Source organism: Ranitomeya variabilis, chromosome 4, assembly GCF_051348905.1.
Source record: "Ranitomeya variabilis isolate aRanVar5 chromosome 4, aRanVar5.hap1, whole genome shotgun sequence".
Taxonomy (NCBI): domain Eukaryota; kingdom Metazoa; phylum Chordata; class Amphibia; order Anura; family Dendrobatidae; genus Ranitomeya; species Ranitomeya variabilis.
Window position 1 is genome coordinate 315242132 of NC_135235.1, and position 27556 is coordinate 315269687.

Below are 27556 nucleotides of genomic sequence, written 5' to 3' on the forward strand. Positions count from 1 at the left end.
CCGAGCGGAATTATGATGTCGGTAATCGGGAGTTGTTGGCTATGAAGTGGGCATTTGAGGAGTGGCGACATTGGCTCGAGGGAGCTAAGCATCGTGTGGTGGTCTTGACTGATCACAAGAATTTAATTTATCTCGAGTCGGCCAAGCGGCTGAATCCCAGACAGGCTCGTTGGTTGTTGTTTTTCTCTCGTTTTGATTTCGTGGTTTCGTACCTGCCTGGTTCGAAGAATGTGAAGGCTGATGCTCTTTCTAGGAGTTTTGTGCCTGACTCTCCTGGAGATTCAGAGCCGGCTGGTATTCTTAGAGAAGGGGTGATTTTGTCTGCCATCTCCCCAGATTGGCGACGTGTGCTGCAAGAGTTTCAGGCGGATAGACCTGATCGCTGTCCACCGGAGAGACTGTTTGTCCCAGATAGATGGACCAACAGAGTCATCTCCGAGGTTCATTCTTCGGTGTTGGCGGGCCATCCTGGAATATTTGGTACCAGAGTCTTGGTGGCCAGGTCTTTTTGGTGGCCTTCCTTGTCGCGGGATGTGCGTTCCTTTGTGCAGTCTTGTGGAATTTGTGCTCAGGCTAAGCCTTGCTGTTCTCGAGCTAGTGGTTTGCTGTTACCTTTGCCTGTCCCGAAGAGGCCTTGGATGCACATTTCCATGGATTTTATTTCAGATCTCCCTGTCTCTCAGAGAATGTCTGTCATCTGGGTGGTGTGTGATCGTTTTTTTAAGATGGTCCATTTGGTGCCCTTGCCTAAGTTGCCTTCCTCCTCCGAGTTGGTTCCACTGTTTTTTCAAAATGTGGTTCGTTTGTACGGGATTCCTGAGAACATTGTTTCTGACAGAGGATCCCAGTGTGTGTCTAGATTTTGGCGGACCTTTTGTGCTAAATAGGGCATTGATTTGTCTTTTTCGTCGGCCTTCCATCCTCAGACGAATGGCCCAACCGAGCGAACTAATCAGACCTTGGAGACTTATTTAAGATGTTTTGTTTCTGCTGATCAGGACGACTGGGTTACTTTTTTGCCGTTGGCCGAGTTTGCCCTTAATAATCGGGCTAGTTCTGCTACTTTGGTTTCTCCTTTCTTTTGTAATTCGGGGTTTCATCCTAGTTTTTCCTCGGGTCAGGTGGAGCCTTCTGACTGTCCTGGAGTGGATGTTGTGGTTGATAGGTTGTAACAGATTTGGAATCATGTGGTGGACAATTTGAAGCTGTCTCAAGAGAAGGCTCAGCTCTTTGCCAACCGCCGTCGCTGTGTGGGTCCCCGACTTCGCGTTGGGGACTTGGTGTGGTTGTCTTCTCGCTTCGTTCCTATGAAGGTCTCCTCTCCTAAGTTCAAGCCTCGGTTTATCGGTCCTTATAAGATTCTGGAAGTCCTTGGCCCTGTGTCATTTCGTCTGGACCTCCCAGCATCATTTGCTATTCATAATGTGTTCCATCGCTCATTGTTGCGGAGGTATGTGGTGCCTGTGGATCCTCCGGTTGAGCCTCCTGCCGTGGTGCTGGTTGAGGGAGGATTGGAATACGTGGTGGCGAAGATCTTGGATTCTCGTATTTCTAGACGGAGGGTCCAGTATTTGGTTAAATGGAAGGGCTATGGTCAGGAGGATAATTCTTGGGTTGTCGCCTCTGATGTTCATGGGGCCGATTTGGTTCGTGCCTTCCATGTGGCTCATCCTGATCGCCCTGGTGGTTTTCATGAGGGTTCGGTGACCCCTCCTCAAGGGGGGTGTACTGTTGTGAACTCTGTGTTCAGGCTCCCTCTTGTGGTCACTGGTGGTATGGTGTGACTTTTGCTTTGGGCTCCCCCTGGTGGCTTTGTCTGTTATCCTGCTGGTCTCTGGCTATCAGCTGGATTCGTTATCCTCTGGGAGGTTCCTATATAGCTCTGTTTTACTCCCACTTGTTGCCGGCTGTCGATGTAATCAGTGCTACTCAGATTCCTTCTGACTACCTTGCTCCCAGTCCATCCAGGATAAGCTAAGTTCTGTTTGCTCATTTTTTGATCAGCAGTGTTTATCATGTTTTCTGTTCCAGCTTGCTAAAATTTAATTCCCTCGCTTGCTGGTTGCTCTAGTGGGCTGAGTTTCTCCCCACACACCGTTAGTTGGTGTGTGGGTTCTTGAAATCTCAGGATGGATATTTTGTAAGGGTTTTTATTGATCGCATAGACCCCTGCTCTATTTTCTGCTTTCTAGTACTAGTGGGCCTCTTTTGCTGAATCTGATTTCATCCCTATGTATGTGCCTTCTTCTTACTTCACCGTTAATATTTGTTGGGGGCTTCTATATCTTTGGGGATTATTTCTCTGGAGGCAAGCGAGGTCTTTCTTTCTCTTTAGGGGTAGCTAGTTCCTCAGGCTGGCTCGAGACGTCTAGGAATTTTTTAGGCACGTTCACCGGCTACCTCTAGTTGTGTTGGATAGGTTCAGATTTGCGATCAGTCCAGTTACCATCTCCCTAGAGCTCGTCCTTAGTTTAATCACTTGCTGGTCTATTTGTGATCCTCAGCCACTAGGGATCATAACAGATACCTTCCGATATGCAAAGGTATCGGTATCGGATTGGATCGGCCGATACCCAAAAAATATCAAATATCGCCGATACCGATACTCGATACCAATGCATATCAATGGGACACAAAATATCGGAATGGTTCCCAGGGTCTGAAGGAGAGGAAACTCTCCTTCAGGCCCTGGGATCCATATTCATGTATAAAATAAAGAATAAAAATAAAAAATATTGATATACTCACCCCTCGGACGGCCCCTGGCTCTCACCGGTCCAAGGGTCTGCCTCCGTTCCTAAGAATGCAGAGTGAAGGACCTTCGATGACATTGCAGCTTGTGATTGGTCACGTGACTGCTCATGTGACCGCTCACGCGACCAATCACAAGCCGCGACATCATCGCAGGTCCTATACTCACTGCATTCTCAGGAACGGAGGCTGCCGGTTACATCGCTAAGGTCCAGGGTCCGCCGAAGGGGTTAGTATATCCATATTTTTTATTTTTATTCTTTATTTTTTACATGAATATGGATCCCTCTCCTCCAGACCCTGGGAACCATACACTGGGAACTTCCGATTCCGATTTCCGATATCACAAAAATATCGGAACTCGATATCGGAATTCCGATACAGCAAATATCGGCTGATTCCCGATACTTGCGGTATTGGAATGCTCAACACTAGTGACGGGCGAATGCGGCCTGATTTTCCCACAGCATAGTTTCTATTGCTTGCACATGCTCAGGGCCCAGAGCCTTCACATCCACTTCCATTTGATCAAGGATGACCCGTCCACTCCACTCCGGGGATGGCGTCTCTTCGTCCCCCGCAGCAACTGCTAGGGTCCACCCCACACCTTCTTTCGGTGATAAAGACATCTCCTTCTGACTCACCAGTTCACCCATATGTAGGTACACCAGGGCCAGATCTGTCCCTCGTGGCAAGGTGACCTCCCCAGGGCCCACATTCAAAGCTCTTATGGGTACATGTCCTCGCTGGACCACAGCTATCGTACGACCTATCATGACTTCTTGGTCTCCTCCACCTACCACAGGTTGAACAACCACTTCCAACCCGTCAAGGTTGCGGTGAGTCCCCACTGGAAGGTATACTATAGTTTCTCGCTCGGGAGGTAGGATTACAGGTTCTTTACCAGGAGCCCTGATGACCCCTACCATCTGATAAGATGGCACACTCTTCTGCATCCCACAGGCGCGGATCAGTTGTGGAAGGGCTTCTTGAGTAGGCTTATGTGTAGTAGCCTTCTTCCAATATCCAGGTCCCCGTTTGGTAAACATAATCTGATCAAGTTCACGTAGGATGTTCATTCCCAGTACTACAGGCACATCTTCCTTGATAGGCTCAGGGACTAGCAGGATCCCTTTTCTCCCAACTTCTTGCCCACAGATTCGAATATTCATCCACACGACCCCTGTGACTGGGATCGGTTGTTGGTTGGCAGCAAACAACCGGATCAATGTCTCTTTTTCTGGCTTGGCCAGGTCCTGGAAATGCTGCTTGAAATACGCTTCTGGCATCGTTGTCACTTGTGGCCCAGTATCTATCAGGCAATCCACTAGAACTCCTTAGAATTCAGCACGTAGGATGGGGCTCCCAGCAATCAAGTGTTCGTTATGATATGGAGCGGCCTCTCTCCTCACCTCCCCTGCAGAGTGCCGCACTACTGCGGGGGTTGGTAGTTTAACGGTGGCTTCCGCTGGCCTTGAGTAGAGTTCCGACAGTCTTTGGCAAGGTGCCCCTGTCCTCCACATTCCCAGCATTGGACGCCTCCTCCTCGCCGGGGGGTACCTCGAGCCTGTCCTCGTGCCTCTGATGCCTGATGGGAGGGGGCTTGCTCCCACCAATCCCTTATCGGTCGGGCTGAAGTATGGTTGCATGAGTACGGTGGTTCAGACTGTTGTAGTTCTCCCACTCTTCGCTCCATCTGGGTCAGTTTCTCTTGCACGTTGACAAGGGACCACTGCAAGTCTTGCCCCACCTGGACCAGCACCTCCTGATGGTTTGGGTCCCCTCTGGTATTGGCGCCCTGGACACGCATCACCCCAGACGCATAGCTCTCTTCTTTACTTCGGGCCACTCTTTCCGCCAGGATTTGACGAAACGTAAGAGCTGGATCTGCCTGGACCCGTTCTGACAGTGTTCGCCTCAAGGATGTGCTGTGCAGTCCCAGAATGAATTGCTCCTGGAGTATCCGGTCTTTAGAGCCCATGCCGCCAAATCCATCCACCTCCTTTCTCTGCACCTTTGCTAACACTTCTTGCAGTACTGTTGCATACTGAGAAATTCCTTCTTCTTCCCGCTGCAGCCTAGAGAAAAATTTGGTGCAAAGGTGTCCGGCACTAGATCTCTTCCAGGAACTTCACTAGTTCCTTCAGGGTACTGCGGGTGAGTTCTGGTTGTAGGCAGACGATTCTATGGGCTTCTCCCTCTAGGGCAGTTAACGCAATGTCCACTTCAAGGCCAGGGCTGATGTTATAAATCTTCAGGGTGCTTTGCAGCCGGGACACCCAGTCGGACAGTGGCATATTCTTGCCGTCAAACTTTGGTAGCACACTAAATATGGTGCCCATAGGGAGTGTCCTTGCAGGGGTTCCACCAATGCCCACAGCATCTCCATTAACATTAGCATTCCCACCATTGCTGTCTGAAGCCTCCATCTTGGTGGCAGTACCCTGCTCGCAGCGCCACTTGAAGCGATGGCCGGGGGACCACCACGGTGCAGGAAGACTACTGTACACAAGATGAGGTGGAAACAACAAAGGGTAGATTTATTGGAAGGCAAGGAATGAAGGGAATGTGAAAGATGCAAACAGGGGTTTACAATGGCAAAAGACAATTTGCAAGAGTAATAAACTTTATCTTTTCCGTAAAATAGCATGGTGCTCCAGCTATTACAGACTCAAAATATGTCTACCAAGCAAATGTAAACAATAAAAAAGTGATGATTCTACTCTACGCATAACCTCCCTGGCTTTTACTAAGCAGGCCACACTGCTTCCGTGTACTGACTATTGAAGCCTACACTAGGCTCTAACAGGTGTACCAAACAGGAACAAACTCACGGTGATGTTGGAGAATCAGGTCGGGATGCTCCTGGAAACTGTAAATTCCTTTCTCTGTATCTTTGTGGCTCTCTTGCATCTATATCAGGACACAGTTCTTCTCTCTTTCAGCTATCAGCACCAAAAGTCCTCTCTGCAGCAGCCTCAGGTAACACACGCTGCTCCAGCTCCACCCCTGCACTCTGCTCAGACTAGTTCATTACACTAAATATTGCAGGGGAGAAGCAGAACATTCCATCACGCCAGACAAGGGGGTACAGCCTCTTAAAGTGACAGCGTGTTCCTTACTGTCCATAACAGCACCACTCTCTTACAGATACACGAGAAACTAAGAGGACTGTGCTATATCCACTTTGTGAGAATTTGAATCTCACTTTTTTTAGGGGGAGACTGAACCACAACTCAGGCCCAGTGTATTTTACAATGCAATGTGAGTGGCAGCAAGTGGCTGGCTGATACATGAGAAACTAAGAGGACTGAGGTATATCCACTTTGTGAGAATTTCAATCTCACTTATTTTTTGGACACAGAACCCAAACTCAGGCCCAGTGTATAAAACAACGCAATGTGAGTGGCAGCAAGTGGCTGGCAGATACAACACAAACTAAGAGGACTGAGGTATATCCACTTTGTGAGAATTTGAATCTCACTTTTTTTGGGGGGACACAGAACCAAAACTCAGGCCCAGTGTATAAAACAACGCAATATGAGTGGCAGCAAGTGGCTGGCTGATACACCACAAACTAAGAGGACTGCGGTATATCCACTTTGTGAGAATTTGCATCTCACTTTTTTTGGGGACAAAGAACCCAAAATCAGGCCCAGTGTATAAAACAACGCAATGTGAGTGGCAGCAAGTGGCTGGCTGATACACGAGAAACTAAGAGCACTGAGGTATATCCACTTTGTGAGAATTTGAATCTCACTTTTTTTGGGGGGAGACTGTACCCAAACTCAGGCACAGTGTATAAAACAACGCAATGTGAGTGGCAGCAAGTGGCTGGAAGATACAGTATATGAAAAAATACAAGGACTGTAGTACAATTTCAATCTCTCTACAATGATCTCAGGAAAAAATTATGGCAGCAATAAAAAGGACTGCTGCACACAAAAGTGTGGACAAATAAACAAGATGACTCTGCAGAAAGGAGCAACAGGATTTTTGCTTTTAAAAAAGCAGTTGGTTTGCACAGCAGCGGTGCAAACAGCAATGCAGCTATCGGGGAGCCTTATAAGGCAGCCTAATAAGCTACAGAGCCTGTGAATATAGCTCAAGTTGTGGAGGAACATTTTGGCATGGGGTTAATTATTTTGCCTTATATACAAGTCATTACCCTGGAAAGGATGTACTTTAACATATTTCCCAGCAAAATCCATTTTGGTTTCATTTTTGTGTGTTTTTTGGTGCACCTGTAAAATCGGCGTGAAACTCTGACAACATTGCTTACAGCTGTGACCTTGGAGTCAGAAGTGCTTCCAGGGGCGATCCCCATGATGTTCCCATGTCATTTGAGCAGTGTTTTCATCATTTTCTCATGATTAAGGGTGCTTGTTATTTTTTTGTTTCACATTTCAAAAATTCCTGTGAAGCACCAGAAGGGTTAATACACTTCTTGAATGTGGTTTTGAGTACCTTGAGAGGTGCAGTTTTTAGAATGGTGTCATTAGAAATTATGTTTCCAAAATTGTGCAGATGTAAAGTAGACATGTGGGAAATGTTGTTTGTTAACTACTTTGTGTGATATGCCTCTCGGATTTAACCCCTTAGTGACAGAGCCAATTTGGTACTTAATGACTGAGCCAATTTTTACAATTCTGACCACTGTCAATTTATGAGGTTATAACTCTGGAACGCTTTAACAGATCCCGCTGATTATGAGAATGTTTTTTCTTGACATATTGTACTTCATGTTAGTGGTAACATTTCTTCGATATTACTTGCGATTATTTATGAAAAAAATGGAAATATGGCGAAAATTTTAATAATTTTGCAATTTTCAAACTTTGTATTTTTATGCCCTTAAATAAGAGAGATATGTCACAAAAAATAGTTAATAAATAACATTTCCCACATGTCTACTTTACATCAGTACAATATTGAAAACAAAATTTTTTTTTGTTATTGAGTTATAAGGGTTAAAACTTGACCAGCAATTTCTCATATTTACAACACCATTTTTTTAGGGACCAAATCACATTTGAAGTCATTTTGAGGGGTCTATATGATAGAAAATAACCAAGTGTGACACCATTCTAAAAACTGCACCCCTCAAGGTGCTCAAAACCACATTCAAGAAGTTTATTAACCCTTTACGTGCTTCACAGGAACTCAAACAATGTGGAAGGAAAAAATGAACATTTTACTTTTTTTTGCAAACATTTTACTTCAGAACCATTTCTTTTTATTTTCACAAGTGTAAAAACAGAAATTTAACCATAAATTTTGTTGTGCAATTTCTCCTGAATACGCCGATATCCCATATGTGGGGGTAAACCACTGTTTGGGCGCACCGCAAGCTTGGAAGGGAAGGAACGCCGTTTGACTTTTTCAATGCAGAATTGGCTGGAATTGAGATTGGATGCCATGTCGTGTTTGGAGAGCCCCTGATGTGCCTAAACAGTGGAAACCCCCCACAAGTGACACCATTTTGGAAACTAGACCCCTTAAGGAACTTATCTAGATGTGTGGTGAGCACTTTAAACCCCCAGGTGCTTCACAGAAGTTTATAACGTAGAGCCTTGAAAATAAAAAATCACATTTTTTCTACAAAAATGATCTTTTTGCCCCCAAATTTTTATTTTGACAAGGGTGACAGGAGAAATTAGACCACAAACGTTGTTGTGCAATTTCTCCTGAGTACGATGATACCCCATATGTGGGGGTAAACCACTGTTTGGGCGCACCGCAGAGCTTGGAAGAGAAGGAGTGCCTTTTTACTTTTTCAATGTAGAATTGGCTGGAATTGAGATCGGACACCATGTCGTGTTTGGAGAATGCACTGCACATGCGCTCGCCATTTTCTTACCAGATGAAGAAGCGGTGGGCAGGAGGGGACACAGGAGGACCCAGGGACACCGGTAAGTATAACAGGGTCCCCAAATCCCCATATTTCTCTGTCCTCTGATGTGCGATCACATCAGAGGACAGAGAATGACACACCGCTTTTTTTTGCAATTTTTACAGTTAATTACCGGCGATCGCAAAACAGGGGTCAGTAAAATCCGACCCCGATCATGTTCTTTGGGGTCTCAACTACCCCCGGCAGCCGAGACCCCAAAGATCTTCCAGGTGCCGGCCACCTGGTGCACTGCGCATGAGCCTGCCATTTTTTGACCGCAACAAGATGGCGGCGCCCATCGGGAGCCATGAGGAGCCCCGGATGAGACAGGTGAGTATCAGGGGACGATCAGGGACCCCATTTCTCTGTCCTCTGATGTGCGATCACATCGGAGGACAGAGAAATTAAATCGGAAATCGCGTTTTTTGGTTTTTTTTGCAACCGCCGGTAAACGGTTAATTACCGGCGATCGCAACCCAGGGGTCAGTAAAAACCCCCAATAACCGAGACCCCAGAGAAAATCTGACTCTGGGGGGCGCTATTCACTTTTTCCACTTTTTTTTGCTGTGGTTTAAGTACCCTTAACTGTCGCCGTTAAAAGGCGTATCGGCGGTCGTTAAGGGGTTAAGGGCATAAAAATTAAAAGTTTTAAAATTGCAACATTTTCAAAAATTGCCAAATTTCAGTTTTTTTTAACAAATAAACGCAAGTCATATCAAAGAAATTTTACCACTATCATGAAGTTCAATATGTCATGAGAAAACAGTCTCAGAATCACCAGGATCTGTTGAAGCGTTCTAGAGTTGTTATGACCTCATAAAGTGACAATGGTCAGAATTGTAAAAATTGGCCTGGTCAGGAAGGTGAAAACAGACTTCGGGGTGAAGGGGTTAATCATGCTGGGATTTCACTTTGTTGTGAGGTTAAGATTTGGGGTATGTCCACACGCTGCGGAAAGGTGTGCAGATTTTTCCGCACTGATTTTGGTGAATCCGGAGGAAAACCGCACTGTGGATTTACCGCGGAATTACCGTGGATTTACCGGGGTTTTTCCTGGGTTTTTGTGCAGATTCTACCTGCGGTTTTACACCTGCGGATTCCTATTGAGGAGAAGGCGTAAACCGCTGCGGAATCCGCACAAAGAATTGACATTCTGCGGAATGTAAACCGCTGCGTTTCCGCACGTTTTTTTTCTGCAGCATGTGCACAGCGGATTTTGTTTTACATATGTTTACATGGTACTGTAAACTCATGGAAAACTGCTGCGAATTTGCAGCATCAAATCCACTGCGAATCCACAGCAAAATCCGCAGCATGTGCACATACCCTTTGGCTATTTTGCTGCGTTTTTTTGTGGCTTTTTTATGCTAATTTTCAGCTGTGTTTTACAGTACCAGCTGTGTCTATAAGATTTCAGAAATCTCATGCACCCAGCTTTTTTTTTGTCATCAGTATTTTGTGCTTTGCATGGTTTTTTGGACATTGAGCATGTCACAACTTTCAGAGTTTTTCACCCATTCAATTGAATGTAAAAAAGCGTGAAAAAATGCAGCTAAACCGTACCAAAAATGCAGCAAAACGTGTGGTTTTGCCGCAGCTTCCTTCTTGCCAAGCACTCAGGTTTTGCTGCAAAAAGTGTAAACTTACCCTAAAAAGTTTTACTTTGAGGTTTTTTCCTATGATCTTGCCATGTCAGATGTGTATTACCATTTCAAATAAAAGCTTGTTTTTACCGAAGCGCTGGATCACCTTCCATCTTTGGATTGCTATCATCGTGGAGCCTGGATCCGTGCACTTAGTAGATGGGTTATCTTCACTATATTTGCATAAGGTACATAAAAGACTTTAACAGAATAATGAAGTCAGCATGCATACTGCAATATTAGTGGTTTGGAACTGTCAGTGGACCTGTTAGGCTCATTAGATAGTCCAAAACATTCCTACAAGGGAATGTTCTGGGGATATCAAGTAGAGAACAGATGGAACCCTGTAATACATTGGCTAAATATAGTACGGTTATTATCACTGTTACCAGAATAGTCTAATTATTCTTTTACAGATGTATAGGGGCTAAGTTTGTTAAACAGTATTTATCAAATGATCATAGAATGGAGTCATGGGTGTATGTTGAAACTCCTGTCACTGGGCCTCAGATACCTTCTGTCTCATGTACTGCTGATGGCCTCACACTTGGCCTTACATTATCAGTAGTTTTTCATAGGAACTAATGGACTCTACTTGAAGGAGTTGTCCACAACTATCCATAGGATAGGTCATCAATATAAGCTTAGGGGTGTTGAAAACCCACCAATAATAATAATAATAATAATTTTATTTATATAGCGCCAACATATTCGTAGCGCTTTACAAATTATAGAGGGGACTTGTGCAGACAATAGACATTACATAACAGAAATCACGGTTCAAAATAGATACCAAGAGGAATGAGGACCCTGCTCACAAGCTTACAAACTATGAGGAAAAGGGGAGACAAGAGAGGTGGATGGTAACAATTGCTTTAGTTTTTTGGAGCAGCCAAAGTGTAAGGCTCGGGTGTTCATGTACGGCTGCATGAACCAGTTAACTGCCTAAGTATGTAGCAGTACAGACACAGAGGGCTATTAACTGTATAAAGTGTATGAGAACATGATGCGAGGAACCTGATTATGGTTTAAGGTTTTTTTTTTTTTAAAGGCCACACAGGGATAGTTGGGTTAATGCATTGAGGGGGTTGGCCAATCTGAACAAATGAGTTTTTAGGGCATTCTTAAAACTGTGGGGATTGGGGATAAATCGTATTAACCTGGGTAGTGCATTCCAAAGAATGGCACAGCACGTGTAAAGTCTTGGAGACAGGAGTGGGAGGTTCTGATTATTGAGGATGCTAATCTAAGGTCATTAGCGGAGCGGAGGGCATGGGTAGGGTGGTAGACTGAGACCAGAGGGGAGATGTAGGGTCGTGCTGAGCCATGGAGTGGATTCTGGAGTGGATGGGTAGCCAGTGAAATGACTGGCACAAGGTAGAGGCATCGGTGTAACGGTTGGTGAGGAATATGATCCTGGCAGCAGCATTCAGGACAGATTGGAGCGGGGAAAGTTTGGTAAGAGGGAGGCCGATTAGTAGAGAGTTACAATAGTACAGACGAGAATGAATAAGTGAAACAATAAGAGTTTTTGCAGAGTCGAAAGTAAGAAAAGGGCGAATTCTAGAAATGTTTTTGAGATGCAGATAAGAAGAGCGAGCCAGTGATCGGATGTGGGGGGTGAATGAAAGCTCAGAATCAAGTATGACCCCAAGGCAGCGGGCACGTTGCTTTGGAGAAATGGTGGAACAGCACAGGGAGATGGCAATGTCAGGCAAAGGTAGGTTAGTAGAGGGAGAAAACACGAGGAGTTCAGTTTTTGACAGGTTTAATTTCAGATAGAGGGAGGACATGATGTTAGATACAGCGGTAAGACAATCACTGGTGTTTTCTAAAAAGGTCGGCGTGATATCAGGAGTAGAAGTGTATAATTGGGTGTCATCAGCATAGAGATGGTACTGGAAACCAAATCTACTGATTGTTTTTCCAATAGGGGCAGTATACAAAGAGAAGAGGAGGGGGCCTAGGACTGATCCTTGAGGAACCCTTACAGTAAGGGGAAGGTGAGAGGAGGAGGAACCAGCAAAAAATACAGTGAAGGATCGGTCAGAGAGATAGGAGGAGAACCAGGAGAAAATGGTGTCCTTGAGGCCGATGGAGCAGAGCATAGTGAGGAGGAACTGATGATCCACAGTGTCGAATGCTGCGGAGAGATCCAAGAGAATTGCCATGGAGTAGTGACCATTAGATTTAGCTGTTAGTAGGTCATTAGAGACTTTAATGAGGGCAGTTTCTGTAGAGTGTAAAGAGCGGAAACCAGATTGAAGAGGGTCGAGAATAGAGTTATCTGAGAGATAGCGGATAAGATGTGAGTGGACAGGCGTTCGAGGAGTTTAGAGATGAAGGGAAGATTAGAGACAGGTCTATAATTAGCGGCACAGTTTTGATCGAGGGATTTTTTTTTGAGTAATGGATGTATGATGGCATGCTTAAATGAGGAGGGAAAAATACCGGAAGTGAGAGAAAGGTTGAATATTTTTGTTAGGTGAGAGGTGACAGCCGGGGAAAGGGACCGGAGGAGATGTGACGGAATGGGGTCACTGGTGCAAGTGGTTGGGTGAGAAGATGCAAGGAGCCTGATTACTTCTTCTTCTGTAACTGGTTCAAAGTCAGAGAGTGAAGTAGATGCAGTGGGGGAGGGAGGACAGTGCATGGTATGAAGGGATTGGGAGATAATTTCCTGTCGAATGTGGTCAATTTTTTCTTTTGATGATTGATGATTCTCATATTGATGATCTATCTTAAAAATAGATAATCAATTGTTAAGTTCTTGACAACCATTTAAATCATTAAGGTATCGCATTGCAGGATATAACATCTAAATAACGAGCTCCCTTTGTGCCACATCTATTTGTAACAAGTATATGCTTTCATAAAACGTTTTTTTTTTATTTCAGTAACCGTGCCTGGTAAATAGCCATACTTGGCAACATTTTTATGTTCCACTATGTTTAAATGACAACATTTTCAATAAAATGGCTAAAATGACTTTTTACATTCACGGTTAGTCTCTTCTACAGAAAACCCCATCACGGTGCCCTGTAACATAAGAGTGTCAATACAGTGCTCCTGAATACAAAATCCCCCCCAAAATGTCTGTTATTTTGGACTTGCCATAACCTGGTGGTTTGAAATCCTTCCAAACATTCTGCAGCTTCTTCAATTCATTAACCCCTTCCCCCATGGACCTGTTTTCACCTTCATGACCAGGCCAAATTTTACAATTCTGACCACTGACTGACTGACCACTGTCACTTTCTGAGGTCTTTAATGCTTCAACATATCCAACTCATTCTGAGATTGTGCATGATGACGACGGCATTCTACCGTCGAAACACGTTGTGGATTTGTCCCCCCAAAAAAGGATGACTTTTTTAAATTAAATTTTTATTCAATTTGCCCTTAGCGCTCGTTCACAGACCGCACAACTGTCTTGTTTTAATCCCTATCCCTTTCTGAGGGAGCGTAGCTGGAGCTGCTTCACATGGGCCACTAACCTCCAAAGGACCTTCCACCACGTGACTTCAAGCACTTGCGGTCACGTGGTTTATTAGCACACACTGCAATTGTGCTGAACTTCCTCTCTATACCGATCCCAGCCAAGCACCGTGGACCATCGGTATCTACTCTGCCTGCCTCGGCGTTTACCCTAGCCACACACCTGCCAAATGACACACCGGGAACTCTTGGGATGTGATATTGGCCATCTTCCAGCGATTAACATTGTAACACCCCAGGTAACCGGTTGTTACAGTGATGTTGCCTTCCTTCCAGGGAGGGTAATGTCATGCCTGGAAGCAAGGAAGATCCCTTTAACAGGTAGTAAACCTACGTGCAACACATTCTGAATCCAGGCCAGAAGGGGGAGCTCTGAACCCGGTTTCAGGGGAGCTTCCCCCAGATATATATATTCTGGCTTGGAAGAGGAGTTAGGGAGTTGAGGAGAGACAGTGAAGGAGAGAGTAGTGTGAGCAGAGCTGGGGCCATGCAGCCACGTGTGGTGCTGCAGCTTCAGGCCAGAGAGGAAAAGCAGGAACATTGCATTGATAGCAAGTGCCTGAGGGGTGAAGCACAGGAGAATAAAGGAGCTGGAATGGAGCTGCGGTCGTGCTCCTTCCAAGCTGAAGCGCAGGAGCCGGGCACCCGGAGCCCGAGGCTGTGTAGTACTTTATATCCCACAGCAGAAACAGAGAACAGTAGATTTTAAGTCGACTGTTTGCACCCCGACCTGAAGGTACAGCAACACACAGAGCCCGAGTCGTGATAGAGACTCTGTAAAAAGGCTCGAGTTGCCTACCATGCAGGTACTGTCCCAGGACAGGAGAGAGAGGACCTTGACAGAAGCCACAGGCAGCAAGGAACTCACTTAAAAGCGCGAGACAGGAGGCTTACGAACCTTACCAGGGAAAGGGATCTGTAGTTGCTTCCAGGCCAATTTGACCTCACCAACACCTGTTGCTGGTAGTGTGGACTGTGGATGTCTACCATCAGTAAACCAGGTAAAGAGACTGCAACCCTGGGTCCTCCGTTTATTTTCCGGCACCACACCATCCTTGCCAAACACATCGGGAGCCCTGGGGACTCAGCTTCACCTGTGGGAACCCATACCATCCCTGCTGCCATAACATCACCCCAGGGGACCCCTTTAAGCAGCGTCGGTCACCCCTGACCAAGTACCACAGGTGGCATCGCAAACTTTTATTATTTCACAAACCACTTTAAAGACCGTCCCTTTTTCTTGGGTGCCCAGGACCATGGACTGGGTCACCGCCACCGTGACGCATCCCTTTAAGTACCGGACCCGGTACCGAGTACCCCATGGCCCTGGCGGGCGTTCCAACATCTCACCACCCTTGCCTATCACCAGGGTTATGCAGCTTATGCATAACCGTTCAAGGTTTGTATTTGTAGTTAATTGGCTTTAATAATTGCTTTTCTACCTTATGGGTACCACTCATGAGGAGAGATGAGTGGTGTTTGAGTCGAACTGTTCGCCAATTTCAAATTCGAGCTGTTTTGGGCGGTGTTTGAATCGAACTCGAACAATTTGCTTAAAATTCGGCTGTTCGAGTTTCTGTTCGATAACTGTTCGATCACCAAAAGCCTAACTTGAATTTCACATTAAAACTGTTTATCAATGTTAATAGACTGTTTCAGTGTATAGTGTGCAGGGGGGGATAGATCTGTGTTGAAATAATGCTGATCTCCATTTTTTTTCTTTCCCGCATTTACAGTGGGGCGGTGCAGTCTCTCAGCCTATCAGCAGTGCACACACACACACACACACACACAGCGAAGTGCATGTGATGCACACAAGCAAGGGCATGTGTCATTGGCTGTGTATGTCACATGTCCTTGCCCTATAAGAACCAGCCATTTTCCCTGTCACCACCATTTCCTCACTGCTGCAGCTTAGTGATAGACGGCACTGCTGCTACTGTGGGCGCTATACAGTATAAGAGTGTGAATTGTGAGCGAATTTGCAGTTAGATAGAGAGAGATAGGTTTAGGGAGTCGGGACTAGTTGTAATATCAGGCCTTTTCAGGGTAGGTTACAGCAGTTCATAGCACTTTTTGCCAGGCAGGTCTTTGCCAGTGCTTTGCAAGTGTTTGTCACAGCATTTGGTGTAATCTAGCTCAACCAATCCTTTTGGGCTAGAAGCATTGTATGGTAGTCATCTGAGTAGCCCGCCTGTGAAGCTAGCTACACCGCCTGTGTATCTAATAATTTTTTACTGCCTCTAACCCAGTAAATCTTATTGGGCCCCGTAGCAGTGTCTGCATGTCAGCGGAGTAGCCCGCCTGTGAAGCTAACTACACCACCTGTGTATCTAATAATTTTTTACTGCATCTAACCCAGTAAATCATTTTGGGCCTAGTAGCAGTGTCTGCACGTCAGTGGAGTAGCCCGCCTGTGAAGCTACACCGCCTGTGTATCTAATAATTTATTACTGCATCTAACCCAGTAAATCGTTTTGGGCCTAGTAGCAGTGTCTGCATGTCAGCGGAGTAGCCCGCCTGTGAAGCTACACCGACTGTGTACCTAATAATTTTTTACTGCATCTAACCCAGTAAATCGTTTTGGGCTTAGTAGCAGTTTCTGCATGTCAGCGGAGTAGCCCGCCTGTGAAGCTAACTACACCGCCTGTGTATCTAATAATTTTTTACTGCATCTAACCCAGTAAATCGTTTTGGTTTCCATCCATCATTTTTTGTGCCAACATCTACAGAGTTACCAATTAGTTAAGCACCAAAATGAGTGGCAAAAGGCCTGCTGCTGGTGGAATGGGGAATAGGCGTGTTGGAAAGGGAAAAAAAGGTTGTGTCCGTGGGGTAGGTGGTAAAGCAACAGTAACATCTGCAGAAGAAAGACCATCTTCCAGCCAAAGTAAGATGTCAACTTCTTTCGTAGACAATCTGATATGATCCCTTTCTTATGACAATCGCTACGAGCATCACTACAAATTCCAGATGAGGCACAAAAAGAGCAGGTGCTTGAATGGATATCAAGTGCTGCTTCATATGGGCTCTCCTCCACCTCAACTTCAACATCACAAATACTCCAGTCCTCAGAGTTGTCACCCCAATCGCACTTGCTTCCTCACAGCTCCCAAGTCTCCAGCCGCCTGTCTGAGTATGGGGTAACACAGATGGTTGAGTCTGCAGAGCTGTTTACTCATACTATAGCCTGGGAATCAGAGATCTGCTCCAGAACTTCTGTGAATCCAGACGAGGAATTGATCTGCACTGATGCCCAGAATCAGATCCAGGCCTAGATGAAGAAGGTTCTGAGCATAATGTAGACCCTCGTTCATAAACTGTAACTCCTGTTGGTGGAGACAATGAGGAAGATGATGATGAGACTGAGATACCTGATTGGAACGAAAACTTGACTTTTCGGTCAAGGCAGGAAGAGGTTTGCTCTGAGGACGACGGGTCTAAGAACACACAGGGTGATGATGACGAGGTTGGAGACCTCACTTACTGTCAACCCACAGTCCACCAATCCATAAGGTCAGCAGAGGAGGTGGAGGAGGATGATAGTGACGATGAGGTTAGGTTGCGCCTTCCTGGACAGAGACGGAGTACTGGAAGCACGTCAACAACTGCATCCTCAAACTCAACTGTGCCTCTGAGCACAAGTCGTGGTGGCTCTTCAGGTCGCATGGGCTCTAAGCCTTGCATAGCCTGGGCATTTTTTGACATCGCAAAGGATGACCCAACTCATGTTGTCTGTAAGATTTGTCAACAAAATCTCAGTAGAGGCCAAAAAATGAATAGTTTGAGTACTTCATGCATGAACCGTCACATGGATATGAGGCATAAGTTGAAGTGGGAAGTTCACTGTGCTACAATGCGGCCTAGTGGGCCGGGCCAACCACCGTCTGCCCTATCAAATGCATCCATGGCCTCTTCGTCCTCTGTGACTGTGGGGACAGCAGTTGCACATGGTTTTGGATGCAGACCTTCCACCTCTTTACCCGCAACAGACAGTGTGATTGGCAGGTCGTCAGTGCATTTGCAAGTGGAAACACCTGCTGATGTTGAGCGCTCTCCAACATCGAGACCACCACATTTTGATCAAGGCAACATAATTAGGGTTGAGCGAAACGGATCGGTCATTTTCATAAGTCGCCGACTTTTGGCAGTCGGCGTCTCATGAAACCCTACCCGATCCCAGTGTGGGGTCGGCCATGCGTTACGCGACTTTCGTGCCAAAGTCAAGTTTCAATGACACTAAAAGTGCCATTTCTCAGCCAATGAAGGTGGACGCAGAGTGTGGGCAGCGTGATGACATAGATCTCAGTCCCCACCATCTTAGAGAAGGGCATTGCAGTGATTGGCTTGCTTTCTGCTATAAAGGGGCGTTCCCGCCGACCGTCATCTTACTGCTGATGATCTGAGCATAGGGAGAGGTTGCTGCCGCTTCGTCAGAAGCATGGATAGTGTTAGGCAGGGTACATTCACCCCCAAACCGCTTGTGCTGTAGCGATTTCCACTGTCCAACACCACCTTTTGTTTGCAGGGACAGTGGAAGCTACATTTTTTCCCTCAGCGCTGTAGCTCATTGGGCTGCCCTAGAAGGCTCCCTGATAGCTGCGTTGCTGTGTGTGTACGCCGCTGTGCAAACCAACTGCTTTTTTCAAAGCACAAATCCTGTTGTTCCTTCCTTTCTGCACAGCTATCTTGTTTGTTTGTCCACACTTTTGTGTGCAGCAGTCCTTTTTATAGCTGCCTGCCATACTTTTCTGAGATTACTGCAGGGAGATAAAGATTGGCAAGTCTGCCTCTGTGCCAGTGCTGTGTGTGGCATCTGTCTCTCATTGTGTGCCACAGAAAACCTAGTGTGTAATACTGGGCCATTTTTTTTTTTTTTAATTCTCCCTGAAAAAAAAAAAAATAGTGGTAGATTAAGATTGGCATTTCTGCTTGAGTGCCGGTCGTGTGTGTGCCATCTGTCTCAAATTATTGGGGTACAGAAAACCTAGTGTGTAACATTGGGCCTGGTTTTCCTTTCAGTGTCAGCCACCTATATATATATATATAAATCCTACAGAAGTTAGAGTTCACCTTATAAGTTGTTTTACAGTAACAAATACCGTTACTTTGGTTACGTTTTGCAAACAATGAGGAAGTCTGGTGGAAGATGTCGTGGCCGTGGGCGGTCATTGTCAGCTGGTAATGATGGTAGTGGTGGTGGAGCATCAGGTGGTCATGGTAAAAGCAGTACAGCACCTAAGTCTCGAGTTGTTGAGCCAGGTTCGTCGTCTGGCTACACAAGGCCTCGAACGCTCCCTTTTCTGGGAGTAGGAAAACTGCTTTTAAAGCTGGAGCAGCAAGAACAAGTTTTGGCTTTCCTTGCTGACTCAGCCTCTAGCTCTTTTGCCTCCTCTTCTGAAAGTGCTAAATGTAAAAGCAGCGCGTCGTTAGTGGATGTTCACAGTCAGGGACAAGTCGCTTCCTTGTCTTCTTCACCCAGAACAAGAGAGAAGGATGCGTCAGGAGACACAACGGGTTACTCCATGGAGCTCTTTACACATACCATTCCTGGGTTAGACAGTGAAACAGTTAAGAGGCCATGCCCATTAGAAGTTGAATCGGACATGGAGTGCACTGATGCACAGCCACAGCCAGATTACTATGCTGTTCCTTTGACTCAGACCAGAACATTGCCCTCGCAGTGTACTGAGCCAGAATCAAACCCAGCTGAGACTATGGTGCCCCGTCACGAATGCTATACCACCGGCTTACACGGTGACACAGACGAAGTTGCACACAAGATAGAAGAGGAGGTCCCATTTCTCATCTTTTTAACATTTTATTTTCTGTAGATAGTTAAGATTTTTAGGCCTTTTACATTTTCTTTAAATAATCAGTCCACGTGCTTTGTTTAATAGGGAAAGAGAACACAAAGAGTTGACATAGCCCCGCCCCATTGACCGCCCACAGTATATTTATAGTGCCAAGACAGCTAACATATGCACATAAAAACTATTTCACGGTCCTAGAGTTCCGTTTATAGACGACAATTTCAGATTCACCCCAAAGACTCCCAGTAACTTTGGGATCAGGTTTTTTAAGGCCCATTGATAAGTTTGGTTTGATCCCCATCTAATCAATAATTGATTGAGAATCTGTATAGTTTCATGAAAAGGTGATGTCAGAAGTGGGATTTGAACCCACACCTCCAAGAGAGACTGTGACCTGAACACAGCGCCTTAGACCGCTCGGCCATCCTGACTTCTTGTGGATTCTGTTAGATTTCTCACAAAATGCGGTGATGCACCATATTTCTTCAGAATCTACTGTTTGGCCACACGGCAGGGCTTTGAAAATAGGAGCGGTATTTGGATTTTGGAATGCAGATTTTGAAAGAATAGTTTGCAGGTAAAATTTGCAGAGTACCAAAAGTACCAAAACAGCAGAAAGCCCCCCAAAGTGACCCCATTTTAGAAATTACTTCTCACAATGAATTCATATACACCACAGCATTTCATAGTCAAACATACATGGTTGAAATCATTCAGCTAGTGTCTGATACATGCTTTCTGTATCAGCTATCAGGTTCCCTTTAAATCCTCTTACAGCTAAGTGAAATGGAAATAAACAAAACAGAGGAAAAGTGACAAAAAAAATAATAATTTGCTCAAATGGAAAAGTTCCCATTTCTCATCTTTTTAACATTTTATTTTCTGTAGATAGTTAAGATTTTTAGGCCTTTTACATTTTCTTTAAATAATCAGTCCACGTGCTTTGTTTATTTTCTCCTTAAAATGTAAAGAATCAAGAAAAATGATGTTGCCGAAACCCGGGATCGAACCAGGGACCTTTAAATCTTCAGTCTAACGCTCTCCCATCTGAGCTATTTCGGCCAAACAAAAAGAACTTTAGGAGTGCTAGACACTTGGCAAATGTCAAGCGAAACCCCTGAAAGTAGATATTTCTATTTTTGCTTTGACTGGTTTTTGCAGCATGATTTCTATTTGAAACTCCTGCTATTTTGTTGTACATATTTAATAACTTTCATTAACTCTTTGTGAATGAGTAGAAAAAAACAGCAATTTTGACAGAGATTTTTTTACATTTTCAATTTGACTCCATTCATCAGGTTCATTCAAACCCTGTGTTTGTGAGACAGGTGATGGTTGCACATAAAAGACAATGTGCATTCATAATGTTACATCAAGTTTTATTTGTTATTAAATGCAAATATTTGGAGCAAAAAAGGAGAAAACAATTTAGAGAAAATATTTTAATGATTGTTAACTTTCAATGTGAAAACATTTGTCCCAAAATGTGCTGAAACTTAGATGTCAGTATCGCATGTGCATTTCAGACTTTAAAACTATGATTACCTACTTTTTAAGCTTTTGTTTATTAAGTATTTTTATTGTCTATTGATGAATGAGGTAATCAAATATGAAATTACACTTACCGGCAATTCAGTTTATAGAAATCTCCCAGAACAGCCCCATAGGATGTGGAGTCTCCGCCCTAATAGGGCAAGAGAACACAAAGAGTTGAAATAGTCCCGCCCCATTGACCGCCCACAGTATTTTTATAGTGCCAAGACAGCTAACATATGCACATAAAAAATTTTTCAAGGTCCTAGAGTTCCGTTTATAGATGACAATTTCAGTTTCACCCCAAAGACTCCCAGGTAGTACCACTTTGGGATCAGGTTTTTAAGGCCCATTGATAAGTTTGGTTTGATCCCCATCTAATCAATAATTGATTGAGAATCTGTATAGTTTCATGAAAAGGTGATGTCAGAAGGGGGATTTGAACCCACGCTTCCAAGAGAGACTGCGACCTGAACGCAGCGCCTTAGACCGCTCGGCCATCCTGACTTCTTGTGGATCCTGTTCCTTAACTCTTTCCAAGTTAGTCAGCAGAAATATGACCAGTAATTGTCATTGAAAATTATTTTAAAATATTTAATATTACAGTTTTTATTTCAATACATTTGTTTAAAATGTCAAGCAAAACCCCTGAAAGTAGATATTTTTATTTTTGCTTTGACTGGTTTTTGCAGCATGATTTCTATTTGAAACTCCTGCTATTTTGTTGTACATATTTAATAACTTTCATTAACTCTTTGTGAATGAGTAGAAAAAAACAGCAATTTTGACAGAGATTTTTTTACATTTTCAATTTGACTCCATTCATCAGGTTCATTCAAACCCTGTGTTTGTGAGACAGGTGATGGTTGCACATAAAAGACAATGTGCATTCATAATGTTACATCAAGTTTTATTTGTTATTAAATGCAAATATTTGGAGCAAAAAAGGAGACAACAATTTAGAGAAGATATTTTAATGATTGTTAACTTTCAATGTGAAAACATTTGTCCCAAAATGTGCTGAAACTTAGATGTCAGTATCGCATGTGCATTTCAGACTTTAAAACTATGATTACCTACTTTTTAAGCTTTTGTTTATTAAGTATTTTTATGGTCTATTGATGAATGAGGTAATCAAATATGAAATTAGACTTACCGGCAATTCAGTTTATAGAAATCTCCCAGAACAGCCCCATAGGATGTGGAGTCTCCGCCCTAATAGGGAAAGAGAACACAAAGAGTTGAAATAGTCCCGCCCCATTGACCGCCCGCAGTATTTTTATAGTGCCAAGACAGCTAACATATGCACATAAAAACTATTTCACGGTCCTAGAGTTCCGTTTATAGACGACAATTTCAGATTCACCCCAAAGACTCCCAGGTAGTGGTAACTTTGGGATCAGGTTTTTTTAAGGCCCATTGCTAAGTTTGGTTTGATTCCCATCTAATCAATAATTGACTGAGAATCTGTATAGTTTCATGAAAAGGTGATGTCAGAAGTGGGATTTGAACCCACGCCTCCAAGAGAGACTGCGACCTGAACGCAGCGCCTTAGACTGCTCGGCCATCCTGACTTCTTGTGGATTCTGTGCCTTAACTCTTTCCAAGTTAGTCAGCAGAAATATGACCAGTAATTGTCATTGAAAATTATTTTAAAATATTTAATATTACAGTTTTTATTTCAATACATTTGTTTAAACTATTAGTTATCAAGCCTATTTTGAGCTAAATGGCCAAGCCCCATTTTAAAAAAATATGACTTTTATCACTGTATGCAGTAATAACTCTGGAATGCTTCTACATATCCCCGTAATTGTGAAAGTGTTTTTTGTGACACATTGTACTTTACATTAACTGTAAATTTAGGTCAATATATTTTTAGTTTTTTTCTGTGAAAATATCTAAAGTTTGTTTAAAATGTTGAAATATTAGTCATTTTTATTCTTTGACTGCTTATATATTTAAACCAACTTGTCGCACCACACGAAAATGTAAATAAATAGCATTTTTCATATGTGTACTTTTTGTCAGCATTCACTTTCAAACCTCCTTTTATTTTGTTAGGATGTTAGAAATGTTAGATTTCTCACAAAATGCGGTGATGCACCATATTTCTTCAGAATCTACTGTTTGGCCACACAGCAGGGCTTTGAAAATAAGAGCGCTATTTGGATTTTGGAATGCAGATTTTGCAAGAATAGTTTGCAGGTAAAATTTGCAGAGTACCAAAAGTACCAAAACAGCAGAAACCCCCCCAAAGTGACCCCATTTTAGAAATTACTTCTCACAATGAATTCATATACACCACAGCATTTCATAGTCAAACATACATGGTTGAAATCATTCAGCTAGTGTCTGATACATGCTTTCTTTATCAGCTATCAGGTTCCCTTTAAATCCTCTTACAGCTAAGTGAAATGGAAATAAACAAAACAGAGGAAAAATTACAAAAAAATAATTATTTGCTCAAATGGAAAAGTTCCCATTTCTCATCTTTTTAACATTTTATTTTCTGTAGATAGTTAAGATTTTTAGGCCTTTTACATTTTCTTTAAATAATCAGTCCACGTGCTTTGTTTATTTTCTCCTTAAAATGGAAAGAATCAAGAAAAATGATGTTGCCGAAACCCTGGATCTTTAGATCTTCAGTCTAACGCTCTCCCATCTGAGCTATTTCGGCCAAACACAAAGAACTTTAGGAGTGCTAGACACTTGGCAAATGTCAAGCGAAACCACTGAAAGTAGATATTTTTATTTTTGCTTTGACTGGTTTTTGCAGCATGATTTCTATTTGAAACTCCTGCTATTTTGTTGTACATATTTAATAACTTTCATTAACTCTTTGTGAATGAGTAGAAAAAAACAGCAATTTTGACAGAGATTTTTTTACATTTTCAATTTGACTCCATTCATCAGGTTCATTCAAACCCTGTGTTTGTGAGACAGGTGATGGTTGCACATAAAAGACAATGTGCATGCATAATGTTACATCAAGTTTTATTTGTTATTAAATGCAAATAATTGGAGCAAAAAAGGAGACAACAATTTAGAGAAAATATTTTAATGATTGTTAACTTTCAATGTGAAAACATTTGTCCCAAAATGTGCTGAAACTTAGATGTCAGTATCGCATGTGCATTTCAGACTTTAAAACTATGATTACCTGCTTTTTAAGCTTTTGTTTATTAAGTATTTTTATGGTCTATTGATGAATGAGGTAATCAAATATGAAATTAGACTTACCGGCAATTCAGTTTATAGAAATCTCCCAGAACAGCCCCATAGGATGTGGAGTCTCCGCCCTAATAGGGAAAGAGAACACAAAGAGTTGAAATAGTCCCGCCCCATTGACCGCCCGCAGTATTTTTATAGTGCCAAGACAGCTAACATATGCACATAAAAACTATTTCACGGTCCTAGAGTTCCGTTTATAGACGACAATTTCAGATTCACCCCAAAGACTCCCAGGTAGTAATAACTTTGGGATCAGGTTTTTTAAGGCCCATTGCTAAGTTTGGTTTGATTCCCATCTAATCAATAATTGACTGAGAATCTGTATAGTTTCATGAAAAGGTGATGTCAGAAGTGGGATTTGAACCCACGCCTCCAAGAGACTGCGACCTGAATGCAGCGCCTTAGACCGCTCGGCCATCCTGACTTCTTGTGGATTCTGTGCCTTAACTCTTTCCAAGTTAGTCAGCAGAAATATGACCAGTAATTGTCATTGAAAATTATTTTAAAATATTTAATATTACAGTTTTTATTTCAATACTTTTGTTTAAACTATTAGTTATCAAGCCTATTTTGAGCTAAATGGCCAAGCCCCATTTTAAAAAAATATGACTTTTATCACTGTATGCAGTAATAACTCTGGAATGCTTCTACATATCCCCGTAATTCTGAAAGTGTTTTTTGTGACACATTGTACTTTACATTAACTGTAAAATTAGGTCAATATATTTTTAGTTTTTTTCTGTGAAAATATCTAAAGTTTGTTTAAAATTTTGAAATATTAGTCATTTTTATTCTTTGACTGCTTATATCCTTAAACCAACTTGTCGCACCACACAAAAATGTAAATAAATAGCATTTTTCATATGTGTACTTTTTGTCAGCATTCACTTTCAAACCTCCTTTTATTTTGTTAGGATGTTAGAAATGTTAGATTTCTCACAAAATGCGGTGATGCACCATATTTCTTCAGAATCTACTGTTTGGCCACACAGCAGGGCTTTGAAAATAAGAGCGCTATTTGGATTTTGGAATGCAGATTTTGCAAGAATAGTTTGCAGGTAAAATTTGCAGAGTACCAAAAGTACCAAAACAGCAGAAACCCCCCCAAAGTGACCCCATTTTAGAAATTACTTCTCACAATGAATTCATATACACCACAGCATTTCTGTTGTGGATTCTGTTTGTGGGCTCCCTCTGGTGGTTACTGCTGGTACTGGGTGACTTTGGTGGGTTGCGGCCTTTGGTTTCCATCTGTCCATCAGTGGCTGCGTGTTTCCTATTTTACCTGGCCTTTCTGTCATTTCCCTTGCCGGCTATCAATGTATTCAGATGTGCTCTGTTTGGTTCCTGCCTACCTGCTCCCAGATCTTTCAGGATAAGCTAAGTGCTGATTTTCAGTTGTTTGGTTTTTTTGTCCAGCTTGCTTATTATGTCTCTATGCTAGCTGGTAGCTCTAGTGGACTGAGGTTCTCCCCATGTGCCATGAGTTGGTACATGGGTTCTTGCAAATCTCAGGATGGTTTTTTTGATTAGGGTTTTTTGCTGACCGCTCAGTCCCCTTTTGTATCGTTCTGCTTTCTAGTTTACAGCGGGCCTCAATTTGCTAAAACTATATATATCATCTCTATGTATGTGCCTTCCTCTCATTTCACCGTCAATACATGTGGGGGGCAACTATATCTTTTGGGGTTCATTCCGCTGGAGGCAAGTGAGGTCTTTATTTTCTCTGCAGTGCTAGTTAGCTCTTAGGCTGGTGCGTGGCGTCTAGAACCAACGTAGGCACGCTCCCTGGCTATCTCTAGTTGCGTTTGTCAGGCGTAGGGCAGCGGTCAGCCCAGGTTCCATCACCCTAGAGCTCGTCCGTAATATATTTGTACTTTGCTTGTCCTGTGCTATCCCTAGCCATTGGGATTCATGACAGTATAGCTGGCCCACAAAGTGTTAATTGTTTGGGCTGAAGCAGGAGAAAGAGAAGTGTTTAAGGGAAATTTTTTTTTTTTTTTCTTTCCCTTCAGAGTTTTGCTGCCTAGCCCTTAATTGCTGTCTAGCTGCTTCTTACCTCCTCTTAACCCTTGAATGGCTCTGATCTTAGCTGTTTAACATGGATGTCCAGAGTTTGGCTTCCAGCCTGAGTAATCTCGCGGCAAAAGTTCAAAACATACAGGATTTTGTTGTTCACACTCCCATGTCTGAACCTAGAATTCCTATTCCAGAGTTCTTTTCTGGAGATAGATCTACCTTCCTGAATTTCAGGAACAATTGTAAATTGTTTCTTTCTTTAAAATCTCGCTCCTCTGGAGACCCTGCTCAACAGGTCAAGATTGTAATATCTTTCCTGCGGGGCGACCCTCAGAATTGGGCATTTGCATTGGCACCAGGGGATCCTGCATTGCTCAGTGTGGATGCGTTTTTTCTGGCATTGGGATTGCTCTATGAGGAACCTAACCTGGAGATTCAGGCTGAAAAGGCTTTATTAGCCCTCTCTCAGGGGCATGATGAAGCGGAGATATATTGTCAGAACTTTCAGAAATGGTCGGTGCTTACTCAGTGGAATGAGTGCGCCCTGGCTGCAAACTTCAGAAATGGTCTTTCTGAGGCCATTAAGGATATTATGGTGGGGTTCCCTACGCCTACAGGTCTGAATGAGTCTATGGCTATGGCCATTCAGATTGATCGGCGTTTACGGGAACGCAAACCCGTGCACCAGTTGGCGGTGTCTTCTGAACAGGCACCTGAGACTATGCAATGTGATAGAATTCAGTCCAGAAGTGAACGGCAAAATTATAGGCTGAAAAATGGATTGTGTTTCTATTGTGGTGATTCAGCTCATGTTATATCAGCATGCTCTAAACGCACAAAAAGGGTTGATAAATCTTTTGCCATTGGTACTCTGCAGCCTAAGTTCATTTTGTCTGTGACTCTGATTTTTTTCACTGTCTTCCATTTCCGTCGATGCCTATGTGGATTCGGGCGCTGCCCTGAGTCTTATGGATTGGTCATTTGCTAAACGCTGCGGTTTTAGTCTGGAACCTCTGGAAGTTCCTATTCCTCTGAAGGGAATTGACTCTACACCATTGGCTATGAATAAACCGCAGTATTGGACACAAGTGACCATGCGCATGACTCCCGTTCATCAGGAGGTGATTCGCTTCCTTGTACTTTATAATTTACATGATGTACTAGTGCTTGGT

At 43.4% G+C, this 27556-nt stretch overlaps 5 non-coding genes across 5 annotated transcripts; all 5 read right to left on the reverse strand.

Moving 5' to 3' along the window:
• Positions 1-19946: 19946 nt before the first annotated feature.
• On the reverse strand, positions 19947-20029 carry TRNAL-CAG (transfer RNA leucine (anticodon CAG)). Its single transcript has one exon. It is a non-coding gene; the product is annotated as a tRNA-Leu (tRNA).
• A 558-nt stretch (positions 20030-20587) lies between these two features.
• Positions 20588-20660, reverse strand: TRNAF-GAA (transfer RNA phenylalanine (anticodon GAA)). Its single transcript has one exon. It is a non-coding gene; the product is annotated as a tRNA-Phe (tRNA).
• Positions 20661-21555: 895 nt separating this feature from the next.
• On the reverse strand, positions 21556-21638 carry TRNAL-CAG (transfer RNA leucine (anticodon CAG)). Its single transcript has one exon. It is a non-coding gene; the product is annotated as a tRNA-Leu (tRNA).
• A 984-nt stretch (positions 21639-22622) lies between these two features.
• Positions 22623-22705, reverse strand: TRNAL-CAG (transfer RNA leucine (anticodon CAG)). Its single transcript has one exon. It is a non-coding gene; the product is annotated as a tRNA-Leu (tRNA).
• Positions 22706-24708: 2003 nt separating this feature from the next.
• Positions 24709-24789, reverse strand: TRNAL-CAG (transfer RNA leucine (anticodon CAG)). Its single transcript has one exon. It is a non-coding gene; the product is annotated as a tRNA-Leu (tRNA).
• Positions 24790-27556: the final 2767 nt, after the last annotated feature.